Below are 20,628 nucleotides of genomic sequence, written 5' to 3'. Positions count from 1 at the left end.
TGATGCACAATATTTATGCCTATATAAACCCATCTGCATTCATTTGGACATTTGCAACAACAACAGAAGAAGGAAAAAAAAAAGAAAAAAGAAAAAAAAAGGAAGAACTTCATTTTTGCAAACTTTGTCTAAGATACAACTTTGCTATTAGCTTAACATTTTGCATTCTATGCATCTCTGTGTAGCAACAAAATCATTCAAAATCCCTCTACAAATTGAAGTTTTGGAAATGTTCAGCTCCCAAGAGAAGGTCTAAAAATGATGTGGGAGATTTTACTTGGATAAGGTGCTGAGAGCAACACTGGTGATTAAGACACTGTTCAAGGTAAAATTGATCAGGGGATTCCCTTCATATTCTGTGTAATTAACTCAGCAAGGAGACCTTGGTTAACAAAAATATGCTTCCTCCTCTTGTTAGCTGGTGAAACTGTAAAGTGATCTACACTATATTTGTGTCTAAGATTGGTCAGCGGGAATAAGACTTTTTTTTTTTTTGTTTCTCAGAGACTATAAGATCTAGATAATTAACTTAGTAACTGATAGATAGACTGGTCGACTAACTGTAAAGAAAACATTCCTTTGTACTGCAGGTTGCTGACTGACCTTTCTCCATTGCAGGTTATTTTGGACAGAGACACTCCCACTCCAGCAATTAAGAACTCCACATATTCAGTTTGATGTGTTCAAAATTCAACATTAAAACTCTAATTCTGATATCCCCTCTGGTAGCATGATATAGTGATACAAAATTACTGCAGTGTCTATGAACTGTAGTGGATTTGAATCTTCTAGAATGTACTCCCTGATTGAACTATAAATGGAGAGCAGCTAAGGAGAGATTAATTAACTCTTCTTTTCCTAACAAGGAAGATGTGTGATGTGAAGCTAAACATTTTTCTGAAGAGAAATGGATGCCAGGTGTTACTCTTCATCTTTCAAAAGGCAAATACAAATATCCATCTGCCTTCCTAGGGAGCTGTTTCCAAATATAAGAAGGTATATAGGATATAGATTTTAATCATGGACTAGTGATGAAAATTAATTATGGGTTGCCTGGTGCAGGGACAGTTGCGTTCTTATACGTTTGGCAGAATGCATACCTCTATGACGCCACCTCTAGAAATACCATAGGAAACATGAATACAGTAACTTGCAGGACACAAGAAGATTGCATTAAAAGGTGAGTGAATGCTACTGCTCCTATAATGTTCTGAAATTTTCCCTTCAATCTGGCTCACAGTGTAACTTTATGATCACTTTAAATTCAAGCATTTCAAATAGGACGATCTGCTTTCACACTGAAACTTTTGTCCTGAATTTTGGACTTTTGTGTAAGATCTTGCATAGGCATTAAGTTGAAGCCATTCATAGACCAGATAGATCACTTAAATTTAAGGAGTTGTTAAATTGAATAGCCTTTACCCAAGAGCTCTCAAGGAACTTTTGACCAAGATCTGTAAACTGCATTACAAAAAGCTACTGTAGCACAGGACTGGCCGACTGCCAGTGCAACTCCCATCTCATAAAAGGCTCGAGAAGTGATCCCTGGCTTCAATCTCCAGTAAGAGAGAGTATGTAAGAAAGTATAAGATTACTAAGGCTATAGATCAACATGTTCCATGACAAAGTGACAGCCTGATTTCTGTGAAGAAACAACTACATAACTGCCTGACTGCACTTCTACAACTGTGTCAGTGGACATGGGTACATTCGCAATTTCAGAAAGTCTTTGATGATAAAGATTACAAAAAAATGATAAAGATTACTAAAGATACTAAACTATGGCAGGGCTGGTAGATATTTTTTCTTATTTTTTATCTTTATTTATTTTTATTGAATGGTTTAAAATCTGACTAAATAATAGGAAGCAAAGGTCTTGTCGCACTCTCATAGAACAAAAATTATTTTGTTTTCTAGATAGAAAATGGTAGTGTGATCTCCTATGGGTTGGTAACTGGGACATTTTCTTTAAAGTAGCTATCAGTGATGTGCAAAGGGGAGTAAACACTGGAATCTCAAATTCTGCAGATGATACCAAGTTTTTTGAGTAGTCAGTTGTAGTATAAATGTTAAGCAACTGAAAATGGTTCCCACAAACTTGAGTGCCCAGAAGGAAGTTTTAGTGATAAAAATTTGAGGAAGCATGGAAAACCAGTGAAGCCAAGTCCACGTGTATCTCAGTTAATTCATTCAGGTAAGACAAGGTGTTTTCATAAAGAGTTGTCTGAAATTGTTGGTTCAATGTGCAACAAAAGCCAAAGAATCTGACAACATGAATTTGGTAATGAATAAATAGAAAAAGCAAAATTTAATACCCATAAAGAACAAGAAAATTGATTTAAAATATAATCAGAAATAATTTTAACATTTGTGGTTTTTAGTTTGTTTGTTTTTTAATTTAAGAATAATTTATCTATCTCATTTCACTTCAATCTTTCTTTAACATTTAGAACAAATTCTACATTAAAGAAGACATCTCTCATACAATATATATGCAGGAATATCGGCACATAGATAGAAAAAGAACTCAAAGCTAAAGTGAAATGAAGCAAAAATGCTTGTTATGCCTGCAAATAAAATAGAAAATCAATTAATTCCAACTCCATTCCTGAATGGAGAAAGTAAATAGTGAAGAATATTCTACTGTCCTTACACAGTTATGGAAATGCCAGCGAGAATGTATGGAAATTCAGATGGGCTGATGAAACTGCATAAAGCACTACAGTAACTGGGGGCTTCATCTGCCTTGTGGTTCAAGGAGTCAAGGCACAGGATATTTTAGACCACATATTTGGAATATAAAGGGAATCCACAGCAGAAAAAAATAAATATTTAGTCAGTCCTAAAATAAATCCTAGCTCAAAGCTAGGATATTTATATCAAATATATAAATAATATATATAGCAAATATTTATGGCAAATGAGTGAGCACAACATAGCTGAACAGAAATGCAAAAGAAAAAATTAAAATTTATTAAAATAATATTAAATGTTTAAAGGATGTATAAAAAAGAATAGAGAATTCACTGAAAGAGGATCAGTGAAAGAGTAAGATACAGCAGGCGGATGGTTTGAAGACGTAATATTACAGGAAGTGTAAATAAAAATGTAGATAATAAAGTATGTGATCAAAAGATTAATTACTTTAAAAAAAACAGAAATTTTAAAAACATTCAAAATTAATCAATAGCAAATAACAGAGCTACATTGTCACAGTAGATTAATTGTACAGTTGTTTGATGGTAAGAAGAACAATCACTCAAACACAGTCATGAAGTCTAGCATGAAGAGGTAAATTTGAAAAATATGGACCCAGTCGGTTTTGTTATATAATTTTCAGAAACACTGAAGCTAATGGTAAGACCTTTTCAAATACCTCAATAATGGGAAGGAATTGATCATCTAATAGTCTTCATGCAAGATGAGTGAAAAGTTGCAACAGAATAACTTGCTAAAAGACTTCTGGGATGTGTGGATAATTAAAACAGATTGCCATAAAGAAAAAAAAAAATTGAAAACCAAACAAAGAAAAGCCAAGAATTAAAAAACATGAATAATACTGGGAGGTGTTGGGGGGGGGGTGGGGAGAATGAAATTTTGCAGAGGGAAATGATCTCTCGAAAGCTAGTTGTGATCCTGGGGAAGTCAGTGCAGGAGTGTTGTATATGTATGTTTCTGTGCAGCCTCTCTGTCTTCTCAAACTGCAGCACAGAAGAAGCTTTCGGGATTATCATCATGGATTTTGTATGACTTTGTACGTGGCTTCCTCCAGCTGCCACCACCAGGAACAGAACACGGGGCTGAAGAACTTCGTACTGAGTCAGTACATCTTACATTTGCTTGTGACTGATCTTTCCTTCTGACTCTACCAGGACAAATTTGTGATCATGATCGGCCACAGCTCATTCCTTGCCCTCCCACATGAGCATAAACAATGTCATCTGCACTGATATCTGCAGCAGACAACCCTCAGGGGCTGTGTGCAGTCTCTGCTGGTACCCCCTGAAGCGATTCCCATTCTGTACAGCATTGTCAGCCACTGATAGCACCCAAACAGGGTCCAGAAAGTTGTCAAGTAACTGTTTGCTGCAACCAGTTTCACTTGCCAGAAGCCATCTCTGGCATCCATGACTGAAAAGACTATTGTGTTCATTTGATTTGGCAATATTTCAGTGACTGTTGGCAGGGAACAGTATAAGCACTTTAGTATGCTATTGAGGTCTTTTGGATTGATGCAGATCATCAGTTTGCCTGTCTTTCTAACTGCCACCATACAGCTGATCCAGTCAATTGGCCCTGCAACTTTTCTCAGCCACCTTGTTCCATGACAGTTTTAACTTTCACCTTGAAACTCTGCTTCAAGAGCATTGGTACTTGCCTTTTACATACAGCTGATGCCACATTATCTTAATCTTGGAGACCTTAAAAGCACTCATTATGCACAAACCTGATCCCTTGACCAGGGACAGAATAGTCAGAAAATATAAAAGTCAGAAAACTAATATCACAGATATGTTTCCCCTGCTCCAGTTCTCTGTGAGACATTTTGACTTTGCAACAAACACTCCCATGCCCCAGCTATTAAGTTCTGCACCAAACAGTGTATTTCTGCTTCGATTCTACTGTGAGAAAGATCAGAACCTAATCCTTATTTACATATGAGTGTTTCAGCCTAGGGCTTTCATAGAAGAATACTTTTAATTTCATCCCACTGTAAGACAAATTTCCATATTGTTTTATTTTTACAAAATCTGCATAGTTTACTCAGTTTCATCACAGATTCACATTCCATTTAGCAAAGGTTTTCTTCTGCCAGTAGCTTGTCATTTCTCATATTCCGTTTCTGAACCACACTATTTTCTTGTTAGTGCCATTGCACTTGCACACTGTATATTATTCAGACCAGCTCCATCACAGGTGCTCACATTTCTCATTTCGAGCACTTACGTAAATTAAATCACCAGTGTAATTTAGAATCTCTTCATTGCATATATGTGGTCCAAATTCTGTCTCATCAAAGTTCCAACTTCATACAGGGTGACACCACCACCTTGCTCTTAAGCAGGATTTTTAACACCAGACCTCACAGTTCTGTAACAAAAGAGGTCAATATCATTATCACAGTTTTATAAGGGTACTGTATAGGGGTGAAGAGACTTGCTCAAGGTCATCAAACAACAGAACTTAGGTCTTGTGAGTTCCAGTCTAGTGCTTTATCCAGCAAGAAACCCTGACTATGCTGAAGTCTGAGGTCTCCCTGTCCTTGGCCTGTTCTATTAAAACGCTGCACTGGCATTCATATAAACCATTTACCAAGGGTAACATCCATTTGTTCTGCATCAAAAAGCAAGAGAGATTGACACATACATAATCTTTTCCTATATGTGATGGATTGATCCTTGACTTAGGATCATTTCTGTTGCCTCTTTGTGTCTCTCCATTATGACAAAAATTTTCCAAGCCTTCTATGCACAGGCAGAGCAGAAAGATGTTAAACAACTATTTCTCCTATTCTTCCTTAGGAAACTTCTTACAATCCAAAACTGCAGCACCTGCACTGTTAAACACAAAGTCTTAAAGACGATCACTCTGCATTTATGTTTGTCATATGGCAGTCTAAAAACACAGAAATCCACACAGCATTTATTTAACTATTTTCCAGAGAAGGGTTTTTGTTTGTTTGTTTGTTTGTTTGTTTTCAAATTACCAACAAAGCTAAGCACAGAGCACAATCTCTATACACAGGTTTACCTAGAATATTCATGGCATATTGAGATAACAATATCCAAGGGCAACTTTTTCTCTTTCTGAGGAGGAAAGCACATTTGTGCCTACTGATGGATTCCTGGTAGAATTTCGGGAGTGCTAAATAGGCCTTCTTTGTTCTGAGTAACCCTAATAACACTTTGCATTTGGAATATACTGTGCTCAGACAACAGCATTTCATTGATACATGCTGCCTGTGTGTAATGAGAACTTTGCTGAAAGCTCGGGGAATGCTTCCTGATCACACTAGCAGCACAAAAGAATCTCAGCCAGATTCACATGCTGCTTATCGCATTCAGGTGATGCCCAAGATACGAAAGAAGTCATTCTGCTGTCAGGAATATCGTGTCACATTGCAGTATGACCACTTAAAAGCACAGTGATTGATTTCAGGTGTTCCCAAGTTGGCCTGCCTATGGGAGATTTGAATCCAGACAGAAGAAAAGACCCCAGATAGAACTGGTCTCATGCAGTAACAGCCTCAATATTTGCGACAAGTCCTGCAGTTGAGTTTAGGAAGAACTTGATTTGGTGTGGACAAATCACAAAACGAGTGTGACATATAAGCCTTTGTCTGAGGTGAGAAGAAACAATGCTGCTGCAGGGTCCATGAACCTCAGCAGAATTCATACCCTAGCACAGACCACAGCATGCCACCTACGTACATGTATGGAAACTGATTAATGGGCTGTCACTTTATTTGTTGACTGCTGAATTATTTATACTTATAAAGTGTTTAATAATTTAGAGCTGATATCTTAACAAATTACAGCTGAAAGTGACAAGAGGAAGGTGGCACAAGAGTGTCACTTGAGATCAATGCCCTTGTTCTCAGGGCACTTTGAAACATGATTTCTGCTGACTGTCATCAGCAAAAAAAGGAAGGGGGAAGTATGTTGATTTGGTATTACATGTTAAATAGAGAGAACTGCATATTTCAGTAATCAAAGGAAAAAAGTTGCTTTAAACCAAAAAGAACATGAAATTACTCTGAAGAAATCTACATTTCCATATGAAATGAAAATCATTGTCTTAAAAAAAAAAAAAAAGACTAAATAAAAGCTAATTACAGTGTTTGTTTTTAAAATTTTCTCTCAAAGCATTTTATCCATCTTTTCTTCCCACAAAGGACTTAGATACATATTGATTTTGACCTGTATGTCTCATCTTTACAAAAAAGCAAAGTCATCTTAATAGGAAGAGGTTATTTTTTACTGTATCAGAACGGAAACAAGATTATCATCTACTGGCTCAATGTGAGTTAAACTTAGAGAGTGCATGTGAAAGAGAAACAAAAATTCTGATTTTTTAACAAAATTCAAATACGAACCAACAGAGGAACTGACAATGCCAAACTATCTGAAAAAGTAATCTCTGTAAAAGAGGTAAATAGCTTTTCACTCCAACATGGCTTTTTCTTTACAGAAGGTTTTATAGATGCAAAAATACTTCACTGTTAACATCCAAAATAGAAAATTCCATTCTCTGAGCAGGAATTTCCTGGGTATTAGCCCACTCTATTTCTTTTAACTACCACAAGAATGCAGTGTCTTGTAGAATAATATTTTGATAAAAGACAAATTCTTAACAAAGACAAGAGGATCCTATGACAGAAATTATACTATCATTTCTGTCCACAGACACATTTTCAGAGCAATATCTCCAGCCACAAGTACAATTTCATCTTATAATTCTGGTCTACCACTTCCACGGTATAATAATGCACCGTGCTAAGCACTATTGAATTCCTGTAGCACCATATATCCACATACAAGATACTGTTCACCAGTGCAAGACTGACCTCTGTATTCTGCTTGCTTTAAGTAAGCACCATATGTCTTCCCACCACACTAGCACAGGCACTGCGGTCTTGAACTGTATAAATCATACCTAGTTCTATACTCTTGAATATGCTTAGGCGATCAGTGCTTTCTGCTTTAGTGCCGGCAGCTACAAGTAATAATGCTATACATGCAGTAGAAATTTAGTTTCATGGTATTTCCCAGTGTTAGCTTCTTCATCAGCAATTGCTTTCTCACTCTGTGTGATTTGGTTGCTGTGTCTCTCAGCAGAGATGTTTTATATGAGCTCTCTGCCAGCTGGACTACGATCAGTAGGTGGCCATTACTGGACGTTTGGGAACAATATCTGAATTAAGACCAGCTGAATCCCACTAGCAGTATTTTCATTCTGCCCTCAGATATAGTCTCACCCATAGTATTTCTTCTGCAGGACTGTAATACTGGCAGCAGACCTCAGTAAGAACAATATCTAGTCAGTTCTTGATCTTCCCATAATTCTACCAATGACTTAAGGAGAGTCACCCTGAACAAATCATACCTATATTTTTTCCTCCTCTTGAGGAAGCTGTCCAAAATCCCCATAAGCAGTACATAAACAGTGGACCACTCAAGAGGGACATGGTGTTTCCCAGAGACTTCCCTCAAATCCAGCAGCCATGTTACTTTGGTCAGGACAAGTGGGAAATATGTTCTCTCTTTCTTTGTACCATTTAATAGATTATTAAGAAGGAGAGATATGTTGCAAAACTGTTTTCCCTGCATATAGATTTCACTATAGCTGTAATATGTTCACATAAACAGTGGGTGGGGAATGTTCATGGAGAACTAAAACTGCTAAAACATTTTTTATTATGTAAGTGAAAATTGGGTAAGGGATGCAGAAATGACAGATTTCAGCTGATTTATTTTTTCCCCCTTGCTCTCTAAGTTCAACGTCCTCGATTCTTATAGAATACCTTTTATTGTAATACATATTTTCCACCTTACTTTTGGATTTTCTTATGTGGAAATGTTCTATTTAACTATTCCCAGGGTACCGGAAGCCAAATAATAGATGGCAACTATTTTTTAATGTTGAGAATAAAATAAGCAGAAACAAATGATTTGAACATTCTTGAGAATGATGAAGAAAATCACTTGGAGCTGTTGCCCTCCAAAACACTTTATGCTTAGAAAACACATTATTAGCACTGTCTCTGAAATGCATTTTTGCTAATCCAGATTTACTAGTATAGGAGGGTAGGCAAACTGTGGAGAAGGTAAAAGCTTTTCTATGAACATAAATGTTGAAAGGTGAACCACTTACAGGATTTGTCTGGGAGGCCATAGGTGTGATTTCTTCCATATTAAATTTGAATTATTAAAATTGGAGGAGAAGGTGGTCTCAATAAAAATTTCTACTGAAATGTTACAAAAGTACCCATGGCACATACAAACTCACCAAACAGTACAAAATGCGGCATAAAACCTACTAAGGAGTAGACAGCTAATGCACTCAAGGTCTTCAGCCTGATCTTCAGCATCCCCACCGAGTAAGATCTCTGCTATTTAGGGGACAGCTTTGAGTTCCCTCCTCCACAGACTGAGATAGTAAATATGACCAGCAGGAAGCCTGGAACTGACAGTATCAAAGACATAGTGGAGTCTGAAAGAGCATGGCACAGAGCTTTATTGGTCACAGGAGGTAGTCAGCTATGGTGCTCCTTCCCTTCACAATTCACATGATGCCCTGACAGCAATTCTTTGAAGACAGCCTTCAAAATAACACCCAAAGTCTAAGCATAACAATATTATATCAATTACTTACTTACACACTCACAAACATGAGCAGGATGTTAAAAAGGAGTTAGAGAGAATACAGTCCAGAATACAGTACAGAAATGAACCCCAGTAGGGAGATGGTACAGAAAGCATCCCAGGTTTTGCCTTCTCTATTTATTTGAAGGCTACATTTCACTTCCCAGTACAGCTCTGTGTGTGCATATTCATGAACCAAAGTTCCATCAGCACCTTGGCTTCTCCACACATAACCACCAAAATTGCAGCTTGTGTGTGACATCCTAACCAGTGGCAAGATTCTTGCTCACTTCTTTGGGGACAGCAATTCACCAACAATGCCTTGTTAGATTTGACAGTCTTTTCAGAAGGCAGCAATTTTTTTTCAGATAAATCAGCCAGCCATGTGCTGCTTTCTTACACTCTTCTATACCTGAAACAGAAATAGCATTACACTGCACTTCTATTACCCTTGGCAGCCAATTTTTTCCTTTGTCCACTCAAATGCAACACTCCATCCTTTACTTTTTTTTTCCCAGCAATACATTTTTATTGAACAACATAAAAATTGTTATTAGAAAATCAATGCTCTACTATCTTTTGTAGCTTGTGTTTGAACACTGGCTATCTTCCCTCAGTGGATCCAGACCTTCTTCCCTGCTTCTGCAGAAAAGCTCTCTGTGTCTGCAAAACTCACATGAAGACTCCAAAACCCACATCATTTCCTTTATTTGTGACATTTGTCCACTGTTTTTTTCTTTTTCTTTTTAAAACCATTGTTGATTCTTCCAGAATTTCTAGAAAACAACAAGTATCATTAAAAATTGAACAACTGGACTGGACAAAGCAATTCAGACTATGCCATCAGTAACAAAGGTCTCCAAGGAGAAGGGAGGAGTTGATGACCTAATGCATTTTTCCCTATTTAAAATTCTTTAGGTTGTGATGTCTCAGTTCTTTGACCGGTCTTTGACAAATCTGTTACAGATAAAGAAATAAAAATAAATTTTCCGTGTTCATTTGCATAACATAGTCTTACTTCTTAGACAGGAATAATATTCTTTTAAATTATGCTTAATTTGACTCAGTGTGGTAGATGAGGCTGCAAAGAACTCTAAATAAGGACTTTCCATCTGCAGCATTGGTTATTACAGTATATAGTAATTACATCTCCTCACAGGTCTTAAAAATTCAGGTGAACTGGATAGGGACATTTTTGCCTTTTGAGAAGGGTCAGAGTTTGATTTCTCCACAGCAGTGTGACAGAGGCAACTGATTCTTTCCTACAGTTGGAACAGGGCAGACTGGGCATTAATGAAGTAAAGGCAATGAAAGACATTTGAGGAAATAAGTCTTGTTCTGGAAAATACAAGAAATGATTCATACCAGTGTTAAGAAGATACTCCCTTTTAAAGTTCAAATTATCAGGTCTGAATTTCTGATGGAAAAGGTCAGCATTACTTCAAATGCTCTGATAGCTGGCATGAAAAGTCCCCCAGTGATACCACCCCCCCTGCAAAATCTGAAAGCCTCAGTGAAGTTCCTCATATTTGCTAAAAAACATTTCCATCTGGGGTCAGAAACAAAAGATTTATTACAGAAGCATTCTGTTCTGTCCCCATAGCCTGTAGGTCCAGAGAAAACCCTGAAGGGAGGAGTGGATTGCATGAGCTCGAACTAGACAGTGGGACCCTGCTGCCCTCTCCTGCCCTGTGTCACTAACAAGCCACCCTGCTTGGATCACAGGATCTCCATCGACTATTGCTCACTCTCTCTATCAGGACTCCTAAACGACTTTCTTTCATGTTTGAGGAATCGTTACTAGACTACTCCACCTAAGGTAATAACGGCATCTAGATTGCACCTAAGAGCTCATCACATGCATCCAATATTCCTATGTGGACATCATTAGTACACAAATACACATTTCAGGACTTGGCTCTGTGTTTCAGCTACAGAACCTAGCTGTGAGATCTTATTAAATGCAGGCATCTGTGGTCCTGCACAGTTCTACTAAGAAATAAGCACAGAAATCCAACTAAAATTACATAATATTCATGGTAGCAGAGGTTTCTTTTCGCTGTCCTTTGAAGCTAGAGACAAACAAACAGGCACCATATAGTAGAGGGGCTTACTATGGTAATTAGCCTTTTTTTTTTTCCTTTTTTTTTTCCTTTTTTTTTTTTTTCTTTATGCTATAGTAAACAGTTTCAGAGTAAAATTCAATAATAATCATGGCTGGTCTAAAAATGACAGCTGTTCTGGAGAAGAACAATGTATATAACAACTGTCCTGAAGTGTTCTGTTTCCTTTACTTGTTTCTAGTTTCTTGCCAATCTAAGTATGTCTCTGTTATTTTATGTGTATTGTTGTCATTCACTTTTGTCTTGTAGATACATCTAGACAGCCTTCTTACTCTCTCTCATTTTCTGTAATAATTAGTGGGTCATTTTCTTCAGCAGTTAAGAAATCAGTCAGACAAAGGCTCAAGAGAATATAGGAAGCAGGACACTCAAAATTCTAGCAGATTTTTTCAAGACTGTTGCCAAGAGGTTTTTCAAGGATTAAAAAGTTCCTTCAATAGTTAAATAAGTAATGGGTGCCTCACATGTCTCTAATTAGAGCAGGCTGAAAATGATCCATGATATTACTTTAAAAATCGAAAAGCTTCAGTATGATCAGACACAACAAAGAAAATTCATAGGAGGACAGCAAGTGTTTACTGTCTGTTAGAAAGCCTAGCTCTATTTTTAATCATGAAAACATTTGCTTATTAGTGAAAACCTGAAAGAGCAAGGAAGAACAAAAGGAAAAAAAATGACCACATTTGTAGACCCATCAGAACAGACATAATAGCACGAAGAAAGCAGAAAACCTGAAGGACACTTGCACCTTGTCATCATTCCATTTTCTTCGCTGGGCAAAAGGCATAAAGAGAAAAACTAGTGTATTTTCCTCAAAATATCCTTGCTGGAATGTTAGGAATTGGCAATACCAACGCAAAAGGAAACAATGGCTAATCTCCTGGTTCTGCAGTCATCTTCTTGCAGCTAAACAAACCCTCCAGGTCACAGAGCCCTTGGGGGCAAAGCATAAAAATAACTCAGTCATAGTCAGAGTCACTGTTCCTCTCAGAAAACTTTGTAGTGCTATGATCATGTTCCTCAGAATGGACAATTTTCTCCTCTTCATTCTATCTGAAGAATAAGTGCTGCATTTGAGGTTATCAAAGGGACAGGCAGCAAAAGGATAAAAATAAGAATGAAGTAACGTGACCATGAAGGGATGGGAAATACCCAGGGAAACATGTAAGCTGACTTTTCTTTGGTATACTTAGTTTGTCTATGGGCAGATTGCCACAGAGGAAAAAAAAGAAGGAGGGGAGAAGAGAAAGCCTATACTTTATTTATTATTTAAATAAACAGTTTTTCACTGCTTCCATTTTGTGCTCAGTTTTATAACAATATGAGTCCATTTTCCCATCATTCCTTAATATCTATATTGTTTAGGACTTTATATACTGTATGATTAGTTGGCATTGGCACTGTTCAATCTGTACTAATCTGTATGCATTTATATTGTGTGAGCAGTTCTCTAATTGGTTTTCATCCAAGTAATCCCACAGAGAATAAGGTTACATGCTGAAAAGGGCTGAGGTGAGAGAGTGGTTAAAAGGGGAGTGCAACTCTTTTCCCATCCTTATTAAGAATGCTTTGCACATCTGCATTTTCTAAAAACATTTCTAAACTCTCAGTGAATAAGCATAAAGTCTGTTCTACAGCCGAGAAATGCACAGAGATAAAATACATGTTTCAGAGTATCCCACCCATCTCCATTTTATTCCTTCTGAGCTGCTTTAGTCCTTGGTCAGTTAAGGCTGTGAAAAGTAAATAGTACAATATACAAGTGGGAAAGAATAGTGATATTTGTTTAAAAAAAAAAATAGTAAAAATAAATTAAATAAATGTTGATAGAAAACACCAAATTTAGTTGGAACGAATAGAACTCTCAAAGAGTACGAACTAAGACCTTTCCCAAAAGGTGCCTAACAAAACTGCAAAGATGAAACAAAACAAAAGCTATCCGCAATCAAAATCAACTTGACATACAACAACAACAAAAAACAACCAACAAAACAAGAACAAAAAACCCAAACCAACCAACCCACCAAAAGATGAACAACAGCACTACAGAGAAAGCAAACAAGCAGTTTCTAGGTTGGCTGTTTTAATCCATCTCTGGCCAACATATATATATGATATATGATAGTATAAACTTCCAGTACTCCTCACACCCAAATTCCTGAAACATTTTGACAAATGGTGCAGGTACTCAAGGAATTAATCTCTTCAGTGCTGATGATTGAAATGTAAGAAAACTTTATTCAAGCGTTTTATTTAATTGTGTGATAATAGTACACTTTCCTATTCCTGGCTGTAAGGAGACTTCTTTGGCTATAGATTTGATTATTATTATTATTATTATTTTAATTTTTAGTTTTTAAGTCATTTGTATCTTCCCTCACACATTACCTATAGGAAAAAAAATAATAATAAAGTTGCCAAAAAAAATTAGGTGGAAGTTAATCTCTTTCCTGAAACACAAGAACAGATCTTAATTCTCTTCAGAAAACTGCATATTTAAATTTGCAAATACCTGTATACCTGTATACATTCCCTGTCACCTCCAACATTAGCAATTTTTTTTTTGGTCATGCTTAGATCAATTTTTAGCTTTGATTATGCTGATTATGCTTTTTTTCTTTTGCCTTTGCCTTCAAAATAAAAAAAAAAAAAAAAAAAAAACCCAACCAAAAACAAAAAACAAAACCACAAAAAACAAAAACAAAAAGAACAAACAAAAAAAAAAACACTCAAAAGAAAACAAACCTTAAGTCAACACGCTGAAAACTGAATGTATAACACTCTTTTTATACATACCCATGCCCATATTCTGAGCAGGTATTAGAATATTTATTTTAAAAACATAAGTTTTGCATACCATATTCACAACTTTCAATAGCTGGATTTTAGAAGAGCTTGTTTGAAATGAAAACCTCTTGCTACTGTACATCCTTGCTGGCGAGAAAATACAATTTCACACAGCTAAACAAAACTCTTTTTACTATTTAAGAAATATATTTAAGAAATACATATTCTAAAATATTTTTCTGCTTATAAAAGAAAGTTTAGTAAATGGTAAAGCCATAGATTCTGCTCAGAGCTATGTAGATGCAAATGTAGAATGTAGATTTTTCTTCAATTAGTTATCACCCCATCTGCGTAATAAGTGCTAATCTGAACTTTAATGACTGTTGTCCAATAAACTTGGAATTTATACTGTAGGACAACGTAAGACTACCATCGTCCTTCATCATTTACGAACATCAACACGCTTTATTTCTGCATTATCTTCTGGAAATCATCTATGGAACATTCTTAAAAGCTGTTAAGATGATACATTTGAATTCAGGCATGTGACAGATACAAAATTAAAGTTGACCTTCTCTGTCAGAAAAAATAAACAGTAACCATTATCAGCTTTGTACCTCTGCATTTAACTCCCTATTTTCTGCCTCCCCACTTTGGACCCATTAGCTGACTGGTGGAAAAAGTCTCCCGGCAACACTGACTCCTTGTGGATGCATCACAGTCTCCACAATCTCTCTTCTCCACTAATTTCATATCTGAAATATTTCAGTTTTCAGTTGGTCACACAAAAGTAATGAAGACAGGAGTTGACAAAATTCTTTAAGAATATCATATGTCTCTATCTCTGTCAACAAACCACAACTTGCCTTAAAGGATGTTGAAAGTCTGTATTGATATTTGCATTTTCATGATTTTCAGCCAGTCTGAATTTCTTGCTAGGTCAGGTATGCTAGGAACATCTTTCTATTTACCTGACAAACTATTCACATATATATACGTATACACATTGTATAGAGAATGTGACCATTGAAATATTCAGCCTCTTGCAGAACTTACAAAAGTAATTTGTAGTTATTGTCCAGTGCAGACGGTGTATTTACTTCTACAGAAAACATCAGAATCCTTAAGGATAAATAAATTAGATGACTATCATGCAAAATTTGATGTAGGAAAAAAAGTGCACAGAATTTGTATCGCCAGGTCACACAAAAGCATCTACTGTGCAGAAGCATCTATATAAAATATTAGAGTGTTTTTGAAGAGCTGCAGTTCTGTCATGAACTTTGACAAACATTCAGACAGCACTCTTGTATGAATTTTGACTGTTGTCCAAGCATCTTAGTATGATCTTGGGGCTTAATATATAAGCACATCCTGAGCTCAACTAGGTGTTGATGACAAAGTAAATGTATCCCCACCTCCATTTCACAGCTGCAAGATTTTCCTCTTGCTATTTGCTGAGATTTTCCTCATATTTTCCTTGTGTTCAGTAAGGCGTGGTGTACATTTGAGGGGAAATCTGTCACACTAACTATTAAAACCAGTCTGCTAAACCATTAAACTGCTAATGAGAATGGCTTATTGTCTCTCCCAAGACTAAAGTGAGTACCCTGGTATCAGAAACATTTTTGTCCTTTGACCTAGAATCATGGGAGGACTTTAATTCTCAGTCTACTTGCACTGGAGTTAGTGTCACTTCTTACACCTCATATATATATATATATATTTATTTCTGATAATTTTTAATTTATTTCCTACAGTGACAGCAACTGAAGGTATGCTTCTATTTTTATAATGTATATAAACAGAAGCAAGCAAAAGACCCCAACCCTTTTTAAAATAAACTGAGGTATGTTGTTTGGAAATGTGGAAAAGAAAATGCATACAGAATATTTAAAAGTTTTCAAGCAAAGCCACACTTTTAATATCTGAAGTGTTGTACTCCTATCCCAAGATTCCAATCATGTTGTTAACTTCTGGGATGGGCTTCTGACAACTTTTTAGTATCCCACTCTGCATTATTTCCTCTGACTGATTTGACATCAAGCCACCTTACAAAGAACAAGTAAAAGAGGATTTCTTCCTGCCAAAAAAATCACACGTTCAAGAGCCGTTTAACATAGCTCAGTCACTTAGTTTATTTTGCATTAGAGGAACTTCTCATTTAATTTACCAGTCTATAATAGGTAACTTTTTTCAATATAAAGCTAAAGGTCACTATTATATGTAAGGAAAATTAAGCCGATGTTCTTGGTTGCCTTACAGTTCTCCTAGTTCAACTACTCCAATAAATGAACATGTACAACAAGCCGAAGGGCTTTTTATTACAAATTTAATTCATTTCTCTAGACAACTGTGAAATTTGCCATTGACATTAGTCATTACCCCAAGGCGAACTAAAAGATGATCTCAGTTAATAAATGATCCTTAACAAGGAACGCTCCTATCTTCTGTGATATTGGCACAGGCACATTTTATTAATGCAGGACTAGCTTCCTGCCAGAACACTAGCATTCACGACTATTTGGTGTGCTTGTTTCCTCTTCCTGCTCCTGATATTAATAATTATGCAACGGGATAATTAGCAACACAAAGAGACAGTACTATGTGCTTGCAGCTAGATTTTCAGCACGTTAACCTTCTGGGAAATAAAGAACAGAAGCAAAGAGTCTAGCCAAATAACCAATGCAGGTTGATTTCACAGTGTGTAAAAGGCTAATTATCTGTGAAAAGTCTGACCTCAAGTAACAAAATTACACAAATGTGCAGGCATTTTATTTAAATAAAACTCAGATGCACTAGTTTATAATGTGAAAAATCACGGTTAATATTCTTTTAGGACTATTTATCTATATGTAGGTTTATAAAAATAAAAAGAAATCCAGGAGAGAAACAGAAGTCTCCTGCAAATATTAGCCAGTTATCCAAATACCTGCCAAGGTATGGCAAAATAAATTCTACTCCACCATCCCCCAACCACTGCAACACTAAAAAAATATACCCAGTATGTGACAGAAGTAGGTTAAGTGCATTTTGTTTACTGGAGACAGGCTACAATAAAAAGCTGAAAATATTACTACTTCTTTACAGATACCATGTGTAATTCATTCTGATATAAGAATATTTATCCACTAGCAGTAATAACAAACCACAATTTTTGTCATGAAAAAAATAAATTGTATTTGCAAAAAGCAAACACATTATGGAGTGTGTAAAAATGCAATATTCCCATTTTCTAGTCAGAGTTCCAATTTATTGAAGTAACAGAGCAGAAAATGCACTGACAGCTGTTACATTTTATTGCGAATTAGTATATACGTTTTATATCCAGTGAGCAAATGCATGATACATTGTATTCCAGTAATTGCCACTGGCTTTCCAAATGGAAACTGAATGATCTTAGTGCAATTACACTCAGGAGAGTAAGTGTAACAAGCTACAGTTCTACATTATAGCTCTTTAACAATACCAAGAATTTTACTCTGTTTTAAAAAATAAAATAAGAAGGTCAGACCATATCAATAAAGGCATAGAAATATATATTTATACATCTAGAGATTATAACCTAAGCATTCCTGCTATTCTCAGTTAGATTTGGTTATGAATATCACAGCTTATACAATTCAAAAAGTTCATAAGAACAATGATTAAGTTTTCTTCTACTTCAGTCGTTTCTTCATCACCAGGAGTTCCTCAAGAGGGTGGGGGTGGGGGGGTGGGGGGGAGGAGGAGAGAAGGGGAATGGACAGAATGGTTGGAAACTCTGAACGCACAAAATCAAAACTTCTCATTTCACAGAGGAAATAAATGTTGTCGATTCATCATTCACACACTAACCTGCCACTGCCATTGCACAGAAAATATCACATTGGCTTTGAAAGATTTAACACATTGCCTTCAAATGCAAGATTTTAAATGTTTGTTACCGCAGGATTTTCCCTCCCCCAGCCATTACCTGAAATGCCAACATTCCAAAGAGAACCTGTGTGCCAATAGATTAATTGTTCGAGCGCATTAAGGGGAGTGGGGGCAGGAGGAAAAAACATTATTTTGTTTTATTTTTACTAACCTTCATAACATATTAAAAACCATTTCGTTGGGCAACCAGTCTTGTGACAGCTTCTGCACCTTCAAGCTGTAGCGGGAAGCGCTGGGGAAAGCCGGCAGTCTCCTCCCCTCTAGTGGCTACCAGCTCTCTTTGCAGCAAACACAGGGAGAGAAAGGCCTATAGAGGACCACCTCAGGGCCATTTGTGTCATTTTTTTTTTTTCTTTTTCTTTTCTTTTTTTTTTTTTCTTTTTCTATTTTCTTTCTTTCTTCTTCTTCCTTTTTTTTTTTTCTTTTCTTTTTTCCTAGGCTTACAAGGGGAGAGAGAAAAAAATCAACAGCAACAACAACAAAAAGAAAAAAACCCCACAGAGTAGGTAGTCTATCACTGCAGCAAACAAAATTTATCAGTCATTTAAAACAATATGTTAGTGGTGAATACAACTTAATCAACACCAACCTGCTGACATAGATTTGCAATTTGAGCAGGTTATTAGTGATCGAATTAACAGCATGTCACAACTTGTATCTGATTTATTAAAGGAAGCTGACTAATGCAATGGGGCTATAAAAAACATATCTGGATACATTTTTCAGGCATGCTGACTACTGTCATATAGTCCACGAGAAAGCAGTGCTAGAAACAATCACTCTAAGTACGTCTTTTTTGCAGGTGCATATGGATTATTACATATTGGTGGTATTTTAGGACATGGGGACGTAGGTTACAAACTTATCCTCCAGTGAGGAGTAAACTCCATGTAGCCAACATAAAAATATCAGTCCTATTAAATATAAGTCACATCTAGTAAAAGTTCTGAAAAGGATGGATAAGGATGGGGAAGCAACAAAAATATCCCAGATACAGATGTGGGCAATGATCTCCACAGTACATGGACATTTCTTATTATTATTGTTATTGTTGTTATTTTCCTTTCAAATTATCATGATGGAGTGGTTTTTTTAAGAGATGAGGACTGTGGAGTGGGACTGCATGTTTTTCCAAAATCTCTTCCTAAGTATATGTAGGGCAATGCAAGAGATACAACAGTGCAGCCTAGAAGCAGTCAGCACTTGTAGTACTTTGATGAGTGAGGGCTAATAGCAATTTACAAGTACAAAGATGTCTATACCATTGATTATATTTGTCTATGTCACACACCAAAATTCTTTCCATTCACAAATTTGATCCTTGCGCAGAGTTTGCTGGAAACCCCATTCTTTGCCTCTGCAGACCCGTGTACAATCACCATTACAAAACTATGTCCTTTACAATTTTAGACAAAACAATTTATTTCAGAGGATTGTGGTAAGCACAGTTGAGTGTGAGTTGTACAGTTTAGATTTGGTGATGTAGCTGAGTCCAGGTTTAACCTGACCAGATTTTGATTTGTGCCCACTCCTAATTCTGAAACAATTAGTTACAGCCCAACCAGTGGCTTGCGAGCATTTTCATGAGAAACAAGAATTTAACATAAATCCACATAACCAAGGAAATTCAGAATTGAATCTGTCAATTCTTAGGCCCAATAGAACACATAAAGAGGCTTGTTAATGCTGAACTAATTGGCATTCTTAGCTTGACAGTCTCAGCAGAGAGACCAAGGAGTGAATAAGCATGGAGACTAAACCAGCCTCTTACTCACAGGTGGTCCCTCTAGGTTAAGACTAAAGCACATTTGGAGATGAAGAAGTGAAGAGAAAAACATGTACCAACTGTACTGTTTCATTCACGAATATTTTATCCTGCACTAAAGGCAATGCAACCATTTCTTTGCCACCGGCTATTCTGACAGCATCAGTTAGCCTGCAAGTAAGCAAAGGTTTTGATTTCCTTTTAGCAATAGTTTATGTTTTATGATTAAGGAGAGAGGCTGATATCCTCCAGCCACCTCTATCACCATGTTAGCTTTTACAAAATGTATTAAAAATTCCAATCTGATGAATGCTGTGTTCTGTGAACAGACCGGTGTAGTTGCAGTATTTTCAGATACATTCACAATGAAGAAATTCACCTCTACTTCCTTAACGGTGCTATGTATGAACCAAAGAATAAATGCACTTGACTGCTTAGTCTATATGACCCATACAGCAAGCATATCCTATAAAGTGGGTATTTGACTGGCAGTCATCAGGAGGTGGAGATCAGATTTTATGCTATGCTTGTTATTTACAGGTATGTCAGGATTACACAGGAGGTTTCACAGGTTTATTGATGCATCATTACTTCTGGAAAGGAGTAATACGAGGGTGACAGTATATTTGCTTCATGCTGCACAGTTCTTCATAGAACACTGTAAAAACTT

The sequence above is a fragment of the Coturnix japonica genome, chromosome 1 (assembly GCF_054131305.1).
Source record: "Coturnix japonica strain WE chromosome 1, WE-NBRP24, whole genome shotgun sequence".
In the NCBI taxonomy this organism is placed as follows: domain Eukaryota; kingdom Metazoa; phylum Chordata; class Aves; order Galliformes; family Phasianidae; genus Coturnix; species Coturnix japonica.
This window is presented reverse-complemented; position numbering follows the sequence as displayed.